The sequence below is a fragment of the Peromyscus maniculatus genome, chromosome 9 (assembly GCF_049852395.1).
Source record: "Peromyscus maniculatus bairdii isolate BWxNUB_F1_BW_parent chromosome 9, HU_Pman_BW_mat_3.1, whole genome shotgun sequence".
Taxonomy (NCBI): Eukaryota; Metazoa; Chordata; class Mammalia; order Rodentia; family Cricetidae; genus Peromyscus; species Peromyscus maniculatus.
In genome coordinates this window covers 8,773,229-8,781,016 of record NC_134860.1, presented here as the reverse complement: position 1 = coordinate 8,781,016, position 7,788 = coordinate 8,773,229, and the positions used below count along the sequence as shown (strand labels likewise).

Sequence of the window (7,788 nt, the reverse complement as noted above, 5' to 3'; positions counted from 1 at the left end):
TGACTCGACTGGGACTGTGTGACACACACTCTGCTGAGGGCATGGTGCCCGCTCTTAGGAGTCTCATGGTCTGCACAATAGTGACAGGTGAGTAAATGGGAAGGGAAGATCAAGTTGATGTCAGGTCTCATGGCAAGCGCAGGGCTCAGGGCCTGAGAAACAAGAACTCCACCTTCTGTAATTAAAACCCACAGAGTGTAAGTTAAAAGAAACAAGAAAGAAGAGCAGTGAGACTTCAGAGAAACTAGTAAGTATGTACTCAGGACAATACAAATGATCCAACAACTTCAGGCTGGAGTTGTAAATCAATGGAAGAGTGCTTACCTGGGCTTCATCCCCAGTGGGGGGGAAAAAGAGAAAGTTTTCATAAGCCAAAGACATTCCTGGGAGGGTCTAGTCCTTAAACTCTAAGTTGAAAAGCCTTTCCATAAGCAAGGGCTGGATTCCAATCCTAGCTTAGTTGCTCTCTACTTGTGGGGTCCCAGCAGGTCAGGCAGTTCCTTCGAGATCTGTTTCCCTATCTGCAGAGAGGTAGGGAGTGCAGAAAAATGGGTCGGTAGGTAATAGTGCTTACTGTTCTTGCAGAGGACTGGAGTTTGATTCCAAGCACCCACAGCAGGTGGCTCACAACTGCCTGTAACTCTAGCTCCAGGGGATTTGACACCTTCTTCTGGCCTCCAAGGGCACTCACACACACGTACACAAGCACACACAATTTTTTAAAAATCCTTTACAAAAAAAAAAAAAAAAAAAGAGTTAGGGTTTCTGCAAGCTTCTTAACATCTCAATGTGGGTCTGAACTACATCATGTCAAATGCTCACACAGTCCCCTCCACTGATGAGGTTTATCATGTTACAAACCCCAGGCTGCTCTCTGTATCCCTGGTTCTGCATCTGCAGACTCACCAACTGTCCCTCAAAAGCAGTCAGAAAAGTGGTGTTGTCAGCTCTGTGGCCAATGCTGGAATCGGAGATTAAAAGTTGGTCGTTGTTCCTGTCAAAGCAGGAGAATGAGATACCCAGGTAAGAAGAAGAGTATGCATCGTTTCACCACCCCAACAGCACCGGCAGAAGCACATTGTGTAGGAGGGTGTTAGAAATGCAGCCCAGTGCTTGAGATGAGAACCTGCATTTTGTGTTCTAGACACATGCTCCACCTGGTGCAAGGCTGTGGGCAGCATGGGGCAGGTAGAACCGCTGTCTGAGGCCAGGAAGGCCTCCCCAGAGAAGCTGCAGCTGCATAGTTTGGTAAGATGCCTGGGAACCTACTGGTTTGAGAGAGGGAGGAAGGAAATCCAAGCAGAGGAAGGGGCTGGATGAGAACACTGGAATACAGAGAGAAGAGCTGACGTTGGACGACATCTATCAACTATGTTAAGGAATTTGAGTTTTCTTTCCTTTCCTGAGCACAGGTCAGACTGTACATGACAAATGCACCAGTGACCCTGTTCAGTGTGGAATTCTGTTTTCAAGGTGGAAAAAAAGTCAGTAAAGACCATTGTCCTTCAGGTTTGCTCCAGAGGGTGGGAAGTCCATGACGTTCAAAGGAAACACATACAAACACAAATTCCTGTGGGAGGCAAGGAAAATCACAAAGGTAAAAGAGTTACCAAGTGCTCTAAATATTATGACAAAGTGTGGTAGTCATTTTTCTTGGAGGCAAAGTAGCAACTGATCAATCTTTCTCACAGACTGTGAAAAGCAAAGGCAGACAGAGAAAGCCTGCCTTTAGTTAGCTGCAAATCAGTTCTGATGTGAGACTTGAGGCCTGTTCTGGTAGGAGTAGCCAGGCTGTGTGTCAGGTTGGGCCCTGGATCCTGTCTGGGTGTGTGCATCCCCGTGCAGGCCCAGGACCCCCTTCAGCCCCTGACTGGACATATCCTCTCACTGCTGAGCTAGTGCGAGCCAGGGGCTTTTAGGAAGGGCAGAGGACATTAGTCATACTATGCTATTATAACATTATTGATTTTTATTTTCTTTTTGGTTTTTTGAGACAGGGTTTCTCTGTGTAACAGTCTTAGCTGTCCTGGAACTCAATTTGTAGACTAGGTTGGCCTCCAACTCACAGAGATCTGCTTGCCTCTGCCTCCTGAGTGCTGGGATCAAAGACGTGCGCCGCCGCCGCCACCACCTGGCAACATTGCTGATTGCTGAAGTTGGTGTATGTGTGTATAATAATACAGCCATCCAGTCTAGCATGGGGAACTCAGAGACTCCTTACCTGAGAGATTAATGTCCAGCATCTAAATGTACCTTGCTGCAATACATCCTTGTCAGACCGAGGAAAGCCCAGAGAAGCCCTCAAAACTTCACGGCTTCCCTTGCTCTTGGTTACTTGCTTTTAGCTGACTTTTTAAACCACCCATTTGTGTGGTAGATCAATACCTCTGAGGTGTGAGGATGGTGATGGTGAAGACTGACTGCACATGCCGGAACCCTGGACTACTTCCTAGTCTCCTGTCACCTTTCCCACACCTCAGCCCGTGAGGATCCCCAAACTCCCTCCTTACGGAGATGAATTTAAACGTATTCTCCTAGCTGCACATGGAGCCACCTTGTGAGAAAACTGTTCTTCCAAACTGGCTGTGTCAGGGATCTTGGCTACGCATCCTATGCATAGCGGGCGAAATGCAGCTGTCTGAGTCACACTCAGCCACTGGGAGTGTCAGCTTGGAGCCTGAGAGTCGCACTCAGCCACGGGGAGTGTTAGCTTGGAGCTTTAATATTAGTACCTGCTAGCTGCTGAGCCCTCCCGCCAGGCTCTCGTTAATTAATGTCAATACCTGCTAGCTGCTGCCCCCTCCCCCCAGACTCATTAATGGTAGCACATGTAGATGCCGCCTTTTAAGGCCCTCTTTGCCCAGGATGCAGGGCGTGCATGGTGGTCCCTTTCTCCTTGATGTGGGGGCTGAGCAATGCTATCCCATTCTGTGGATGAAATGTATGGATTGGCAGGTCTCCAGGGGACCATGCGGCTGTGTATGGCTGTGGATGAAATGGAAAGAGCTAAGCTTCTTTAGTATACATTTGAAAAGTTAACTAAGAGACATAGAGGTCAGAGTGACATCTAAAACATCCGGAGTTCCAGGAAGGGAACATTCTGGTCCAGATGAGCAGCAGGGTCAGGAGAGCTAATGCACATGAGCAGAGTGGATGAAAAGGAAGTCCAACTGCAGGGAAGCAGGAACGAGGCAGACCTGAGCAGCGGAGGGGCCGGCCTTCTCAAGAACAGGAAAGACCAATGCTGCTGGATTCAGGAGTTTGACTTCCGAAGTACCTACTCTTGCAAAAATGTAATTTTCCAGGTCCAGGTGATCCGTTGTTCCCCTGACTACCCTACCCTCTGCCTCATTTCCCTTCTATTATTGACTCCCTGTTTTAGTGTGGCACATTTGTAACTGGTGAGCCAGTCTTGATATATTATTATTCAACAAATGCTAATGTCAGGAATCTATTATTATAAACTTACCAGGAATCATAGCCTCATCAGTTGAAAAGTCCCATGACCCAGTTTTTTACCCTTACCCCTTGCCTCTCTTTACCCTAAACCTCTAATGTATAGCTAGCTATACATTATAAATCACCTATCGTATTCATCATCTCTATATTTCACCATTTCCAGAAGTCATATAATTTGGGTCACACAGTATGAACCTTCTCAGACTTGCTTCTTTCACTTCTTTCACTCAGCAATACACATTTTAGATTCTTTCATGGCTTTTGTTATGATTTGATAACTTTTTTTCTGAGTAACGCTCTAGTCTATGGATGTATTACAATTCATTTGTCATTCACTTGGTAAAGGACACTTACTGTAAGGATAGCATCATACGTAATGAATAGGGGTGGTGAGAGGGAATGTTCTCTGCCTCTGTTTAATCTATAGGTCAAACTGGGGAAAATGAGTATCAAGCCATCCTTTTCATGAGCATGGGTTTCTGTAGATCAGGCTGGCCTCAAACTCACAGAGATCCACCTGCCTCTACCTCTCCAGTGCTGGGATTAAAGGCATGTGCCTCCATGCCTGGCAATAGCTCTCCTGTGGTTGCACTTTGACTATGTATGGTTTCTCATAACAATCTTTTTTTTTTTTTTCTTTTCAAGACAGCGTTTCTCTGTGTAGCTGTGGAGCCTGTCCTGGATCTCACTTTGTAGACCAGGCTGGACTCGAACTCACAGAGATCCTCCTGGCTCTGCCTCCCGAATGCTGGGATTAAAGGCATGCGCCACCACCGCCCGGCTCTCACAACAATCTTAATAATTTGTTAGACTTACATCCGTTTCATTTTGAAAGGCACTAACATAATGTTCTAATTTTAAATTCTACTTGTACATTGTTGGTATATAAGAGTGATTGTGTGTGTGTGTGTGTGTGTGTGTGTGTGTGTGTGTGTGCATTAGCATTGCATTCTGCAACCTTACATAACTGCTTACTAGTTATAGATTCTGTTTTCAGAGTTTGTAAGTAAATGTACTATTTTTTATGTTATTTATTTGTGTATTTATGGGTGTACATGCTGTAGTATGCATGTAGCATTCAGAGGGCAGCTTGTGGGACTTGGTTCTCTTCCTCTACCATGTGGGTTCCAGGGATTAAATTTAGGTTGTGGGACAAGTGCTTTAACCCACTGAGACATCTTCCCAGCCCATAAACATGATGTTGTCATCTATCATCTATCTATCTATCTATCTATCTATCTATCTATCTATCTATCTATCTATCTATCTATCTTTGGTTTTTCAAGACAGGGTTTCTCTGTGTAGCTTTGCGCCTTTCCTAGAATTCACTCTGTAGCCCAGGTTGGCATCAAACTCACAGAGATCCACCTGCCTCTGCCTCCTGAGTGCTGGGATTAAAGGCATGCACCACCCCCGCCCGGCACTGCTGTTTTTTTACACTTTAGATTAATTATGTGTATGAGTGTTTTGCCCGCATGTACACCACATGTGTGCCTGGTGCCTGAAGAGGTCAGAATAGGGCTTTGCAACCCCTGGGAGAGCAGCAAGGGCTCTTGACTGCTGAGCATCTCCAGCCTTCTAAACATGTTACTTTAAAGCAGAGTTTTATTTATTTCCTTTTATTCTTACGCAGTAGCTAGACCTTCCAGTACTGAAATGGGACATACCTGTTTTCTTCATGATCGTAGCAGAAAGACTGTACTCCCTCCCACTGAACATGACGTAACACTCTTTGTACATAGGTAGGAAGTTCCCTGCCTTGTCTTAGTTCCCCAGAGATTTTAAACTGTGAATGGAAACTGGATTTTACCAAATGCCTTTTCTCCATCTACTGATGTGATTGTATTACCTACCTTCCTTCTTCCTGGCAGTGCTGGGGACCAAATCCAGGGCCTTGCATATGGAAGGCAAGTTTTTCCCAGGAGGTTATACTCCCAACCCCTATTTTATTTAGTCTGTTATCTGATAGATTGATTTATGAACTTAAAAACTATTGCCCCAGACTTACATATCTGGGGTAAATTCCATTTGGTAATGATGTACATCGAAAAATTATGCTGTTGGATTCAAGTAGCTAATACTTGGCTCAAAACTTCTGCATCTAAGTTGAGAGCTATGGGTCTGTAGTTTTCTTTTCTTTTCTTTTTTTTTTACTTCTTTTTTTTCCCTTTTATTTTATTTTACAATATCATTCAGTTCTACATATCAGCCACAGGTTCCCCTGTTCTCCCCCCTCCTACCTCCTCCCCTTACCTCCAGCCCACCCTCCATTCCCACCTCCTCCAGGGCAAAGCCTCCCCTGAGGATTGCGATCAACCTGGTAGACTCAGTTCAGGCAGGTCCAGTCCCCTCCTCCCAGACTGAGCCAAGTGTCCCTGCATAAGCCCCAGGTTTCAAAAAGCCAACTCATGCAATGAGCACAGGACTCGGTCCCACTGCCTAGTTGCCTCCCAAACAGATCAAGCCAATCAACTGTCTCACCTATTCAGAGGGCCTGAAGTTTGTTTTCTTTAAAGGCTTTGCTTGGTTTGTTGTTGAGGGTAGTGTTTACCTCACACCACGAGTTGGGTGCATTCCCTTTGTTTCTGTCCTATAAACAGACTGGAGATAATTGCTTTGAGTTCTTCCTCCATTTTATAGGATCCATTAGGAACCATCTGGGGTGGCAGCTTTCTGTTTGGAAGGTCATTAGCTACTGATTTATTAAAGGTAGGCCCATTTAGAGTCGTCCTGTAATTTGTGGCAGATGCTTTTTTTTTTTTTTTTAAATAATTGGTCTATTTCTTTTAGTATATCGAATTTGTGAGCACTAAGTTCATAATGCTCAGTTATTATCTGTTATGTCTTAGGTAGGCAGTGATACCTCTTTTCATTTCTGATACTAGTAACATAAATTTACTTTTTTTTTTCTTAGCTGGATTAAAGGCTTATTAGTTCTATTGATCATTTTGAACACTGAACTTTTTTCCTACCTGTTTTGTTTTCTGAGATGCTTATTAAAAGTGCGCACCACCACCACCCAGATTTCCTCCCTTCTTACAGGTTAATGCAGCACGCCTCAGAATTCCACACAGACAGCAGCTTCAAGCGTATCTCTTCTAGTGATTGCTGCATGTGTGCCACCCACAGCTTGTCACACTGCACCAGTGCTGCATTTTACCAGTTTGTGTGACATGGAAACTTCATCTCTCTTCATGCTTTCTACCCTTGAATATTTATAATGGAGTCATTGCTTCAATTCTTCTACATACAATAAAACCACTTTTAACTTCAATAAACATTTGGAAATCTTGGTTTGTCATACTTACCCATATTTCAACTTTCTACTCTTCCTTTCTGGTCTTCCAATATCTTTTTTGAAAACCATTTCCTTTCTTTTGAGAGCTTCAGCTAAGTTATTAGTCAGTTCTGCTGGCAACAAGCCCTCTTGGCTTTCCCACATCTCAGACTGTCATGATACCCTCTCTCCCTGAATTATGTTTTTGCTGAATTCTTTCTTTTGGCAACTACATAGAATGTAGCATTCCCTTCTGGCCTTCATGAATTCTAATAAGAAAATCCAGGCAATTGAACTGTTTGTTTTAGAATGTGTCCTTCCTTGCTCATTACTTTCAAGATTTTTTTCTTTAGTTTTCAGAAGTGTGACTCTATTAGTTATGCATTTGGGGGCTTTTTTTTTTTTTGAGCTTAAGAAGCTTTTTCATAAGCTTATGTCAATCACTAATTTGAGAAACATGTAGAAATGATTTCTGTGAATACTGTTCCAGCTGCATATTCTTCCTCATTTCCTTCTGCATTCAGCATTTTGGGGTTGTTGGCTTCTCCAGTGAGAGCATGGGATTTGTGGAGCAACAAGAAAAGCCACAGGAACCCCTGTGCTGTTGACCCCCAGGGTCCCTGGCTAGTCTGCCCTTTTCCTTCTGCTATCTCAGTCACCCAGTTCTGGTTGTTTTATTTTATTTTTTATACGGTGACCATGGGTTTTATCTGTACTTAACAGGGACATTGAAAAGTATGTCTACCACTATTTTGTTTTTCGAGTCTACTACTCTTTTGAATTAGAAGTCCTTCCCTATTATTTTGGGGTGTGTGTTACTGTGGGCACATCTTTTTGAGGTATAAATTAATTGTTGAAAATTAATTTAATGAGTGTGATATACTGAAGTTCATTTTTCTAGTTTTCGCACATGTGTAAAATTCTTAAAAAAACAAATAAAATTTCCTAACTGTCCAGTTTAAGTAACAGGCAGAAGTTTGAGAGCAGTGAGCATCTGCACTCCTTTTAGAGCATAAACTTGATAACAGGGGCTCCACTTTTTAGTTATAATT

General features: G+C 43.5%; 1 long non-coding RNA gene across 1 annotated transcript; it reads left to right on the top strand.

The window, feature by feature from the left end:
* The first annotated feature begins 766 nt into the window (after positions 1 to 766).
* On the top strand, positions 767 to 6,731 carry LOC121832175 (uncharacterized). Its single transcript, XR_006075704.2, has 3 exons — positions 767 to 1,023; positions 1,145 to 1,248; positions 6,502 to 6,731. It is a non-coding gene; the product is annotated as an uncharacterized LOC121832175 (long non-coding RNA).
* Positions 6,732 to 7,788: the final 1,057 nt, after the last annotated feature.